Source organism: Paramormyrops kingsleyae, chromosome 24 (genome assembly GCF_048594095.1).
Source record: "Paramormyrops kingsleyae isolate MSU_618 chromosome 24, PKINGS_0.4, whole genome shotgun sequence".
NCBI lineage: Eukaryota > Metazoa > Chordata > Actinopteri > Osteoglossiformes > Mormyridae > Paramormyrops > Paramormyrops kingsleyae.
The window spans coordinates 2,821,191-2,834,094 of record NC_132820.1 but is presented as its reverse complement, the minus strand read 5'-3'; the positions used below and the strand labels follow the sequence as shown (position 1 = coordinate 2,834,094).

Below are 12,904 nucleotides of genomic sequence, written 5' to 3'. Positions count from 1 at the left end.
GGGACACAGGCAAAGCCAGGGCCAGCCTGCCTATAGACGACATAGGCGACTGTCTAGGGCACCATGTGATTAGGCAGCGCAAGTGAGCTAGTTAAATGATCAGGAGAAATACCTCTGGGGTGCATTCCGTGACATTACAGTATTTATGCTTTTTTTAACGTTCTAGTTCTTTTCAGTTCTGTCTCATAACGACAGTCAGCCAGTTAGTAGTCAGGTACCCTGTGCGACTGAAATGTTTTTAATATAAACGAACTGACAAAACTTGTTTTCTGTTCTTCGGGAGGGTGGAATCTCGCCTAGGGGGCACCAGAGCGCCCAGGGCTGGCTGGCAGAACGTAGGCACGTTTTCTGTAGCAGGGAGGTAATGAGCACGATCATTTGATTGGGCCATATAGACCCCTGTGCCCCATCTGAATGTCACTGGGAAATCAATCCATCTGAGCGGAACGTAGAGGAACATTAAAACCTGTGTGTGTGATCGGCCCATTGACGGGCACAAGGTGGCGATTATGTCACCGTTCTCACGTCACCTCCAGGATAAAAAAAAATAGACTAAAGCTCAGCAAGATACATTTTGTGAATCAAACTCTCAGGAGGTACGAAGGAGTCAGCTGAGAGGAATATTGGAGCATGAAGAGACAAAAGCAGGGATAAACTTGTATATGTGACACAGCGTTCTATGAGGGTGGAAGGAACAATGCAGGAGCTGGCCAATCAGGCTTAAGCTTATTTCAATGAACCAATGCAAGCTGGGTAGTTATGTCACATGACTATAACATTGCTTTTTTGTTAAATTTAACACCAATCAAAATGCCCCACTGGGATGTATCATAAACTGCCTTTTCACTCTGGTCTTGGCGTTTCCCTGTTTCTCCTTGCCATTCAAGTTTAGAAGCATGTTTTTTCAAGTAAATTTAAAGCAATAGCAAAAAAAGAAAGAAAAATGAACAAATAAACAATGGAGACATTTACACGAGGCATATTTTACCTGTGGGTTATATACCCTTAGCAACTCCGCTACTCACTCCCTCTTAAATATCAGATATCATTCAGCGGCTCAAATATTTCAAAGAACAATGATGATAGTGTTCTGTCCATTCACCATGATTTCAGAGAAGTTAAATTAAGGCTTTGCAATTTTCTCCAATCCGAACTGATATGTGTATATATATTTGTGTATGTGTGTGTGTATGCAAATACACGCTGCTCTGGAAAAAATTAAGAGATCACTCTAAATATATATTTTTTTAAATCTCCATATTTATATCCAGGTTTAATCCTGGTTCAAAATTTCTCAGACAGCAGAACAGGAACAAGGTGAAGCAGGAAGCAGTGGAAACTAGGCAGGTAGAGGAAGGAACCGACAGCTTCTCATGAATCAGAGGATGACCTCAAGTGACCTTCAAAAGGACCGGGAAGTGCAGGTGTGAAGTGCACTGGTAGGACAGTTCATATCAGGCTCCTAGAAGCAGGACTGAAGCCCCATAAAGCAAGGAAGAAGCCCTTCATTAATGAGAAGCAGGGAAGAACCAGGCTGCAGTTTGCTATATATATGTCTCACATATACACACCCATAAAGTGAGAAATGAATCAAAAAAGAAACTGTGCTGTGGTCTCTTAAATTTTCCCAGAGCTGTGTTGTGTCTATATACATATGTATGTATGTATGTATGTATGTCTGTATGTATGTATGTCTGTATGTATGTATGTATGTATGTATGTCTGTATGTATTTATGTACAGCCTGGGCAGGATGTCAGTCCGTCACTGGGCACGGGGCTGGGGTACAGCCTGTGCGGGATGCCAGTGTATCACTGGGCACAGGGCTGGGGTACAGCATGGGCGGGATGCCAGTCCGTCACTGGGCACGGGGCTGGGGTACAGCATGGGCGGGATGCCAGTGTATCACTGGGCACAGGGCTGGGGTACAGCATGGGCGGGATGCCAGTCCGTCACTGGGCACGGGGCTGGGGTACAGCATGGGCGGGATGCCAGTGTATCACTGGGCACGGGGCTGGGGTACAGCATGGGCGGGATGTCAGTGTATCACTGGGCACGGGGCTGGGGTACAGCATGGGCGGGATGCCAGTGTATCACTGGGCACGGGGCTGGGGTACAGCCTGTGCGGGATGCCAGTGTATCACTGGGCACAGGGCTGGGGTACAGCATGGGCGGGATGCCAGTCCGTCACTGGGCACGGGGCTGGGGTACAGCATGGGCGGGATGCCAGTGTATCACTGGGCACGGGGCTGGGGTACAGCATGGGCGGGATGCCAGTGTATCACTGGGCACGGGGCTGGGGTACAGCATGGGCGGGATGCCAGTGTATCACTGGGCACGGGGCTGGGGTACAGCATGGGCGGGATGCCAGTGTATCACTGGGCACGGGGCTGGGGCACAGCATGGGCGGGATGCCAGCGTATCACTGGGCACAGGGCTGGGGTACAGCATGGGCGGGATGCCAGTCCGTCACTGGGCACGGGGCTGGGGTACAGCATGGGCGGGATGCCAGTCCGTCACTGGGCAAATACATACACACATATGACAGCAGCCCACGCAGTTTTAGACTGAGAGGAAATCCAGAGAATACAGGGAGAATAAGCAAAGCTCACACACAGACCGGCGGAGCGATTCAAACCCTCAGCATTGCAGTTGTGCAGTGACAGTGCTCCTCACTGTGGCACCCTTATGTATTTTCAAGAAACAGTAAAACTCTATTAATACTAGCAGTACTGAGGAACAATTTTGTAGGAATTCACATGTGTGCAGGACACATATGCATGAAGTGAGTATTCAGCAGCTCTACTGTCAGCATAGAATGATTGTTTATATATAACTGGAAGGTAAAAAGCTTCCAAACAGTGGCTCTCTGTTGTTATTAAGTAAACCTGCAAGCCGGAGAATGTGAGCCAGTGGTCATGTGACGGGAAGTCGGATACATCTCTGCTGGCCACTGGAATACAAGACCGTCAGATCTGTGCCACTGGAATCAGAAAAAGAAACCCATCAGCAGAAGGGCATGGCCCTCACAGCCACCCGGCGAGTCCGGCGCGTCCTGACGACCTTCAGGGTCCACAGCCTCCTCATCTCAGATCTGTGGGTTTCAACATCTCCCGTGACACCCACTCTCCCCGCTGCCGCGGCGCATTGGCACGCCGCGAGCGCCCGCCGCTGTCCAGAGTCGCCGGCCACGCCCCTTTTCTGGCTTGCTGCTGTCATGACAACCGGGGACCAGGCTACAGTGAACCGGAGTCTAGGCCATTTCTTCCCGCAGCGGTGGGCCTTGTCCTTCACAGTGAGCCCTGTCACCTTTACAAAGACCCTGCCCCTTTAAAGCGCACCTAAGAACATCTCCCGACTGTGATTTCAAGTAGGATTGAGCTGCTTTTAATTCTGGGTAAGAGTGGTTGACCCCACCTCCCCCCCACACCCCCCGCTAAAAAAAAAAAAATCTGAATCGTCTGACCACAGCACTATACACTAATCAGTAAACACAGAATGGATCATGAAACAGAAAAACTGAGCTCAGTGTGTGACCATCAAAACACTGGTAATATTATTCATGCAAGTATATAAGTGTTAAATTAGGGCTCTGTTAATGATGATGGATGGATGGATGGATGGATGGACAATTTCCCATTCTGTACGTTCATTGGTTAATCTGGGAAGTATCATAAAGACCTTTTCTCCCAAAGTGAGGGGTTAAGGTCAGAAAGTAAAGGCACCATATGGGCCATGATTGTAGAACATAAGAACATAAGAACTATACAAACGAGAGGAGGCCATTCAGCCCATCAGGCTCGTTTGGGGAGAACTTAACTAATAGCTCAGAGTTGTTAAAATCTTACCTAGCTCTGATTTAAAGGAACCCATGGTTTTAGCTTGCACTACATGAAACAGGAAGACTATTCCATACTCTAACTACATGCTGTGTAAAGAAGTGCTTTCTCAAATTAATTTTAAAATGTTCTCCCGCTAATTTCCACTTATGGCCACGAGTTGTAGTATTTAAACTAATATTGAAGTAGCCATTTGGCTGAACAGCATCCAGACCCGTTAGAATCTTATAGACCTGGATCATGTCCCCCCCGTAGTCTCCTTTGCGTGAGGCTGAACAGATTCAGCTCAGCTAACCAGCTAACCAGCGGTGTTAATTCAACACTACCGAGGGTGTTCATGTAACCCCACAGCGCACTGGGAACACCCGCAGCCCCAGGCTAACGCAGCCGGGGAGAAACAACCACGACAAGATACAGATGGGTGACATAAAACACACAAAAGCCACGCTATCAGATCACAAACGCGCAGGACATACCCCGCTCCGTCACACCTCTGCTCGCGCGGCTGAATAAATGGCACCCTGTTCACCTCGACTGACGCGCAAACCGGCGTCCCGCCGCAAAATGGCCACCATGCATCATGCAGGAAGACTTCACGTGTCAGCGGGTCCCTCCCTCGGCGACGTGCGCCGGGACGCTCCCGTGTGCCGACGCGGCGCGGATGAATTACCGCGCCGGCCGTCTTTATTGCAGCCGCACTACGCTTCTGCGCCCCTTCCAAGCCCGACTCGAGCGCGACTCACGCTGTGCGCTGGCGTTTCCCAGCCATTCAACTGATACTGCCAGGATGCTAATGGGCAATAATACAACTAGCCACTCATAAACGTGTCTAAGCTCATCTCAGCCTCGCCGGAAGCTTGTTCTGTCTGATTTAAACTCCAGGACTTCATATGTGAAGCACACCGATACGCTTCCATGATAAACTGTGAACACGCCCGAATGAGAAGCCGATCTTACTACGGTCTCGCTGCTGTGCGATGCCACTTATACTACGGCGTGTGGCTCAGTGGTTTAGGGTGCTGTGCTTGCGATTGGTTGTCGGTTCAAAACCCTGGGTCGGCAAATTGATTTCACCCGTGGACGAGAGCCTTAAGCCCTAAGACTGACTAAACCTGCATTCTCAGAAACCGATGTTTGATAATCACCTTTTATTGCCTCCTTTCCATATTATTTACCATATTATGCACCACATTATTACTAACTTATATTGTCTAATGTGTCATGTAGAGTAACTGATACCCGGCAGCACTGAGTCTCAGTGGGAGGCCCTGGTACTACTCCAGGTTTGGGGGGGGGGGGTTCAAATCCCACCCCTGTCCTGTGTGTATGGAGTTTCTGCGCTCACCCTGTGCCACGTGGGTTTCCTACAGGTACTCTGGTTTCCTCCCACAGTTCGAAAGCATGCGGTTCGGCTAATTAGGATCCCAATTCACCCAAAGTGTGTGATTGTGTAGGTGTGTGCCCTGCGAGGGACTGGCATCTCGTCCAGGATGTCCTCTGCCTTGTGCCCTGTACTGCCTGGATAGGCTCCAGGCCCAAGCTGAGCAGGTGTGCTGGAAAAGCAGTTGGAGGATGGATAGAAGATGCTGTTCTGTATTATGGAAATCCCGAACATCAAAAAGGTGCTCTGGGGCGTGACCATATCATCTCCTCCTACGCCGTCGTGTTTCAAAAAAAAAAAAACGTTAGGAACCTGAAACATCTCAAAATCCGGACGAGTCCCTCCCTCCTCCATGCATTGTTCCATTTGGATCTTTCCAGAACCCCCTGATCCAAACACCCTTACTGTATTATCTGGCAAGCAGGCAGCGTGGTCGGCACCAACCTGTAGCAGAAGGTTGTCAGTTCAAATCCCACGAGGGGTTGTGATTTAAACCCTGGGATCTTCAGTGACAGACATTCCGGTAAAACTTTAGATTATTTTAGATGATGGCACCAGATTTGCTACAAGCCACAGCTGCTCAGGAGGGACCAGAACGAGACCCAGACTTCACCGTGGGCCACCCCCCCCCTAAGACCCACACACGATATCCGCTAGAGCTGCACGATGTCTGATATTAATATTGATATCGCATGTTACGCACATGCAGATTACGCATCAAGGACTGCGACAGCCAGCTGGGTGATTTTTTTTTTTTACTCTGTCATAAGATACGAAACTTAACAAACGTTGCATTTTAATGATCGTTCCTTTGAAAGATTACCTAGTATCCGTAAAAAAAAAAAAATCAGTCTAAATTTTACCATGGCTACAGACCTGCTTGTAATGTACACAGTTTCCATATTGAGCTGCATAAATCGCCGGAATAAAGCGAACTGCTACAATTAAGCCATACGGCCTCACGCGATTCGGCATCATTCACACCCCCCTCAGCCCCCCCATCAACTCCCTCACGCCTCTCTGTTTTTGAGGCCTTAAGATTTCGTCAAGTCGATTTTCAGCTCACTAACATCCATTATTTCAGCGAACGAGTCTAGACAAACACCAATGCCACAGAAATAGAAACAGATAACAGATTCAGTAAACCGCTGAATTTTATATCCAGATTCATGAAGACTTATTATACTGGTCTATTTATCTTTTTTATTAAAAAAAAATGGTGTGTGGCTTTGAGGGTTCTCATGATCAGAAGGTCGCTAGGTCAAATCCCAACGTCCACAGAATGATTTCAGCATTGGGCCCTTGAGCAAGACCCTTAACCCGCAATCACTCCAGGGACCCGACTGAACCTGCTGTCTCAACTGTATGTCACACTGGATACAGGCATCTGGAAGTAAATATTTATATTTAGTGTCCGACGTTAAACTGGATCATATGAGTCTGGTTGGGTTCTCCACGTGTGCGGGACTGAGAGTCATGCGTGACACGCATCATGTCGGTAAGGCTGCCAGCCGATGTCCGAGAGAGACCCCCCTCTGAGGGTCCACCTCTGAGCCAGCGACCAGCTGAAGCAGGCATTCATCATCATGTGCGACCGAGATCAATGAAATCCCTCCCGCGCTCAGTCCCGGCCTGTTCACCTGATACATTGTCCCCTCGTGTCGGACAGGTCCAGCCCAGGCACCGCGTCAATCTCCCATCCCGTCTCGAGGTTTGATAAACTGTAGCGTGGGTGGGTGTCAAGAGGACGGCAAATCCGGATCCCTGCAGCCGGAATGTCCGACAGTGCTTCCCGAGCGGGATATGTGCTTGTGTTCCCAGCCACATTTGCGACATTGGGAAGAGACGGGATGAAAGCAAAGAACAGGGAGCCTGTGGCTCACAGATAGGTTTGCATAGTCAAAAACCCAAACACACACCTAGCCCCTGTCACGCCAACTATCTCTGACCACAAGGATGTTGCTCCTGCAGTCCAACAAGTAGCGTTGTGTGTTAACAATGCCATGGTTATGGGTTCAGATCCCAGGGAGCAGACATAAACTGGATAAAAGATAAATGATGTGAAGGCTTAACATCTCTGCCTGTGTATGCGTACTGACACAGTATTCCAGGAGGAGAATTTTCATTTTACACGGTGGTTTGGGAAAACTCATCTATATTCATGAGAGAAGCTTCCCGATTGGCTGGTGAACATACTACCATTGACATCTGCTACGTTGTTTTTTCAGGTTGGTTCTGGAAGATTAATACATGAGAGAAGCTACCTGATTGAACTCTGTCCGATGCATGCACTGGCCAATCAGGTAACGCATCTCTGAATATTAATGAGCTTCCAGGATACCCCAAACAGTCACTGAAACCACTCTGCTGACCAAGTTAGTACAATTACAATAATAAGAAGAGCATGTATTCGAAATGATTATGAATAAGCAGTGAGTTTTGAGTCAACATAATTAACCTCAGCTATTAACATAACCTCAATATTAATGGAAGAGAGTCACGCGATAGAGCTGCATAATGCGGTTTATAAAATGGTTCATTAGTTTGCACGGTAGCCTTGCACCCTCAGGGCTGTTCATGTGTCTGTGTGTGTCGCTTTCAGATCCTTCAGCTCCCTCCCACAGTCCACAGACATGGACTTCAGCTGAGCTCAGTTCCTCTAAATTGGCCATCGTATGGTTTGTGTCTTCGGGAAATAGGTTCCAGACTCACTGTAGGATAAGATGTGCAGGAAAAATAGATTTATGGATGGATGGATGAGCTGATGAAAATATATGTTAAATACAGGCCCCCCCACAAATAATTACCGAGCCTGGAATAAAAATGATTTTAACGGCCCCCCCATTACATCTCACCAGCCCCCCCTCCGCCCAGGCCTGGGATATCTTTCCCTGTGACCCCCCCAAAGCAGCGGGCCTGGTTACATGCACTGTGGGTATGCTGAATATTATGTGGTAAACGCCATGTGACATGACCTGCATGTGTATCTGAAGGTTGCAGGAGCATTTCAGAAAATGATACATTATGCGCAGAAAGAGCAGAGAAAATAATCATTTGTCCACGACGCCTCTCAGCACAGCCTCTTCGCTCACCACGGCCAGCTGTTTGCACCACATCCTGCGTGGTCCAGCCACACTGATTGCTCTCTGCGGTAGTGAGGCCAAGAGCACATCCAGCTGTGGCCTGTCTGCTGTGGGGGGCGGGGGGGGAGGTACGGTGAGAGGAAGGGAATCCAAACCCCAGCCCACCTACTTTTAATAAGCCAAAGCATCCCATTGTGAATGCTGCCCCAGAGTCCGTCCGTCCATCCATCCATCATCATACATCAATCCGTCCATCCATCCATCTTCAATAAATGCATGCCCAATATTAAGTTGCAGCAACCTTGGAGCCAAAAAGCCCAGGGCTGCAGGCAGGAGGCACCCGGGACGGGACGTGCTGTATCCCAGTCCGGTCCTCCAGGACCCACAGCCGGTCCACGTTTCTTGCTCCCTCCCATCTCCCTGTCTGGCAGGTGGCTCTGCGGGAGCAAAAACGTGGACCGGCTGTGGGTCCCCGAGGACCGGACTGGGAAACACTGACTTAGAGACCCTGTATCTTTCGACTGTGGGAGGAAACCAGCAGAGCGGAACACAAGACGACTGCAAGGAAAGTCACAAACACACGGAGCCGGGCTGAAATGCAGCCCGCAGCCCTAGCAGCGTGTGGCCACACCACCACCCGCTGGTTTACCGTACCCCCCCCATACACCCCCCCATACTACGATAGCAACCCTCCGCAAAGGCAGGGAAAGGATGTTCCTATTCACAGACGTCTTCGTCATATTCACTTAGGTCAGATAAAGAGCCCCCTGAAACTGACAGGAGCTATTAGTGATGCGGTGCAGAGGAACAGGAGTAAGATCCGGTGTGTGTTTGTCTGTGTGTGTCAGGGTGTGTGTTTGTGTGTGTGTGTGTCAGGGTGTGTGTTTGTGTGTGTGTGTCAGGGTGTGTGTTTGTGTGTGTGTGTGTCAGGGTGTGTGTTTGTCTGTGTGTGTCAGGGTGTGTGTTTGTGTGTGTCAGGGTGTGTGTTTGTGTGTGTCAGGGTGTGTGTCTGTGTGTGTCAGGGTGTGTGTTTGTGTGTGTGTGTCAGGGTGTGTGTTTGTGTGTGTCAGGGTGTGTGTTTGTCTGTGTGTGCCAGGGTGTGTGTTTGTGTGTGTCAGGGTGTGTGTTTGTGTGTGTCAGGGTGTGTGTGTGTGTGTGTCAGGGTGTGTGTTTGTGTGTGTGTGTCAGGGTGTGTGTTTGTGTGTGTCAGGGTGTGTGTTTGTGTGTTGGGGTGTGTGTCAGGGTGTGTGTTTGTCTGTGTGTGTCATGGTGTGTGTTTGTCTGTGTGTGTCAGGGTGTGTGTGTGTGTGTCGGGGTGTGTGTTTGTGTGTGTCAGGGTGTGTGTTTGTGTGTTGGGGTGTGTGTTTGTGTGTGTCAGGGTGTGTGTTTGTGTGTTGGGGTGTGTGTTTGTGTGTGTCAGGGTGTGTGTTTGTGTGTTGGGGTGTGTGTTTGTGTGTGTCAGGGTGTGTGTTTGTCTGTGTGTGTCAGGGTGTGTGTGTGTGTCGGGGTGTGTGTCAGGGTGTGTGTTTGTGTGTGTCAGGGTGTGTGTTTGTCTGTGTGTGTCAGGGTGTGTGTTTGTGTGTGTTGGGGTGTGTGTTTGTTGGGGTGTTTGTCTGTGTGTGTTGGGGTGTGTGTTTGTGTGTTGGGGTGTGTGTTTGTCTGTGTCAGGGTGTGTGTGTTTGTGTGTGTCAGGGTGTGTGTTTGTCTGTGTGTGTCGGGGTGTGTGTTTGTTTGTGTGTGTGTGTCAGGGTGTGTGTGTTTGTGTGTGTTGGGGTGTGAGTTTGTCCATGTGTGTCGGGGTGCGTGTTTGTCTGTGGTGTATCGGCATGTGTGTATATGTCTGTGTCTTGGAGTGTGTGTTTGTTTTTGTCTGTGTATGTCGGGGTGTATGTGTGTGTCTGTGTGTGTATATGTGCTTGTTTGTGACTGTGCATGTGTGTATGTGCCTGTCTGTGACTGTGCATGTGTGTATGTGCGTGTCTGTATGTGTGTGTCTGTGCATGTGTGTATGTGCGTGTCTGTATGTCTGTGCATGTGTGTACGTGCGTGTCTGTGCCTGTATGTGTGTGTCTGTGCATGTGTGTATGTGCGTGTCTGTGCCTGTATGTGTGTGTCTGTGCATGTGTGTGTCTGTGCCTGTATGTGTGTGTCTGTGCCTGTATGTGTGTGTCTGTGCATGTGTGTGTCTGTGCCTGTATGTGTGTGTCTGTGCATGTGTGTGTCTGTGCCTGTATGTGTGTGTCTGTGCATGTGTGTATGTGCGTGTCTGTGTCTGTATGTGTGTGTCTGTGTCTGTATGTGTGTGTCTGTGTCTGTGGACTCCCTCTGGACTGCTAAGGATCCAGGCTTCATACCACTGTTCAACAATATATAAGTGGGGGCTTTAACGAACCACTAATGCCCCCCACCTTAATATCCCCTGCCTTGTTCCCTGTGCTCCAGGACATAGGAACAATGGGGGAACTATACCCACAAATATTCAATTTGGCTTCATCCCCACAATAAATAGATCGTTGCATTTAAATTATTACAGTGTGTGTCCCCCCCCCCCCCCCCAACATTAAACTCTCCCCTTTGCACTTGCCTGTGCTCCTTGGGAACACAGTGACCAATGCCATACATTCAAATCCACAGAACATGACAAAGCTCAATCAAAGCTCGAAATTCTCAAAATATTTCAATTTATGCCAAATTTATTTTTTTATATTTTTTTTTAACAAGCCATAATAGCTATTAAAACATGGCTGTTTCAAAATAGTGTAAAGTATTTTACTGTAACACCAGTCCAAGATTTGCTCCTCCACTTGAGGGGAACATTTCTCAAGACATTTATCTCCAAAGCAACATACACAGCATAAAAATGTCTTTCACGTCATAATCCTTGCATTCCAGGGATGTCAAATTTGGGTCATGCAGGATGTAAAACAGATTTCTGCACTTGATACCCCAGGAGACCAAAGTACACTGTAAATGACTGCCACATCCATACTCGATTTTGTTGAGTATCAATCTACTATTAAAATCCCAATACATATATAATTCAACTGGTCTGTACGTGCTACACTATTATAAAGAGGGAACATAAATATAGATAGACTATTTTATGGCAGGCCCTCGAGCCAACGGGCCGACAACTCAGGCCAAAGTAGATATATAAGGATGTCCTTAATGGCAGAAACGCTGAGCAAATTAAAAAGTAAAAACATTATACAGATAAAGGTGTCCCAGCGACACACTTTGCACAGCTCATTCTTGGATTAAAAAGCAAACGAAAGCAACGGGTGCATCTGAAGTATGATAGTGTAAGATGTGCACGGAGCAGGCCTCTGTCCTGCGCTACCAACACCCACGAATGCCCACAATCTTATCTGCTGTAGAGGAAATGCAGGCCTCCACCTGCACACAATGAAAAAAAAGTGCTTAACCGCTTTAAGGCGGATCTGTTTCTCCCCGTTCCGTTGGCAAATAGGGCAGTCAGGGCCGCTTACGAGAATTCAATTAGGCCTACCGCTACATCGTTACCGATTACCGATTCCGTTCGCGTTATTCATAACCTCGACGTGCGGACCTGAAATCACAAGCACATCACTGGAGTGGCAGGGTTAGGCAAAATCAGGGCAAAAACGACAGGAAGGAGGAGAAGCCCGCAGCTGATTTCTGGAGACTGTCAGCATCGCTTCACCTCCCGGTAACGACACCCTTGCCTTCAGTTCCTCCAGGAAATTCGGGATTTCACACCGCAGGGCTATAACCAAACAAAGCCTCATGACCTGTCACGTTATGACACCTAAGAAATCGGCAGCTTTCTAATAATGTGCAACTACGGGCAGTTCTCGGTATAACGATTACATTGCCACTGCACATCAATGCAAGGAACGCTTCTTCATTGCTGTAAACCCTTTAAAACACAGTACCGGTCTTATGAAAGAGGGATAGGATGTATTATGGCTATAAATGATAAAAGTTTCCCAATGGCCGGGCCGGTTTGCCGCCTGTAGCCCGGTTGCTTGATTGAGATTTGCCTTTAAGCGCAGAAACGGCACAGTGCGCGGTGGCGGTGACTGGTGCGCAGGGTTCGTGCGCGTCCCAAATTGAGTTTATACTAGAGCCAGTTAACGCCTAGCAGCGGCGGAGGCCCGCTGCGAAAAAGCACGGCGGCATCGCCAGACCTTTACCTGGACCGCAATTCTACCCTTTTCTGTGCCATTAATGTCCACTGCAACATTGCTGCAACTATTCATACATGGACAATGACCTGCGTCTCAGACACTGACCAGATCTACACGAATGGCAGTAATTGGGATGTGCATACATATTATATGGACATCGACTGAAATCAAATAAAAGCTAAATGACATCCCTTCTTCATCCCGACTTTTGAAAATAACGTTGCATCGTTCATTATTTATTTATAGATCTATTACCATATTTTTTGTACATGAGGCTACCACGCAAAATATATGGATTCGCTGGGTACCTCTCGAAGCTCCGCTTAACAAGTTATTATTGACAGATTTGTAGATGCATCTGATACATGACAAATTCGTGTGCTTTGCGTGTGTGCCTGTATGTGTATTGTGCAGCGACTTGTGCAACCTCTAA

General features: G+C 48.3%; 1 protein-coding gene across 3 annotated transcripts in view; it reads right to left on the bottom strand.

The window, feature by feature from the left end:
• Positions 1–12,904, bottom strand: part of nrg2a (neuregulin 2a) — an 88,407-nt gene that overhangs the window by 73,827 nt on the left and 1,676 nt on the right. The gene's annotated exons all lie outside the window — the stretch shown is intronic.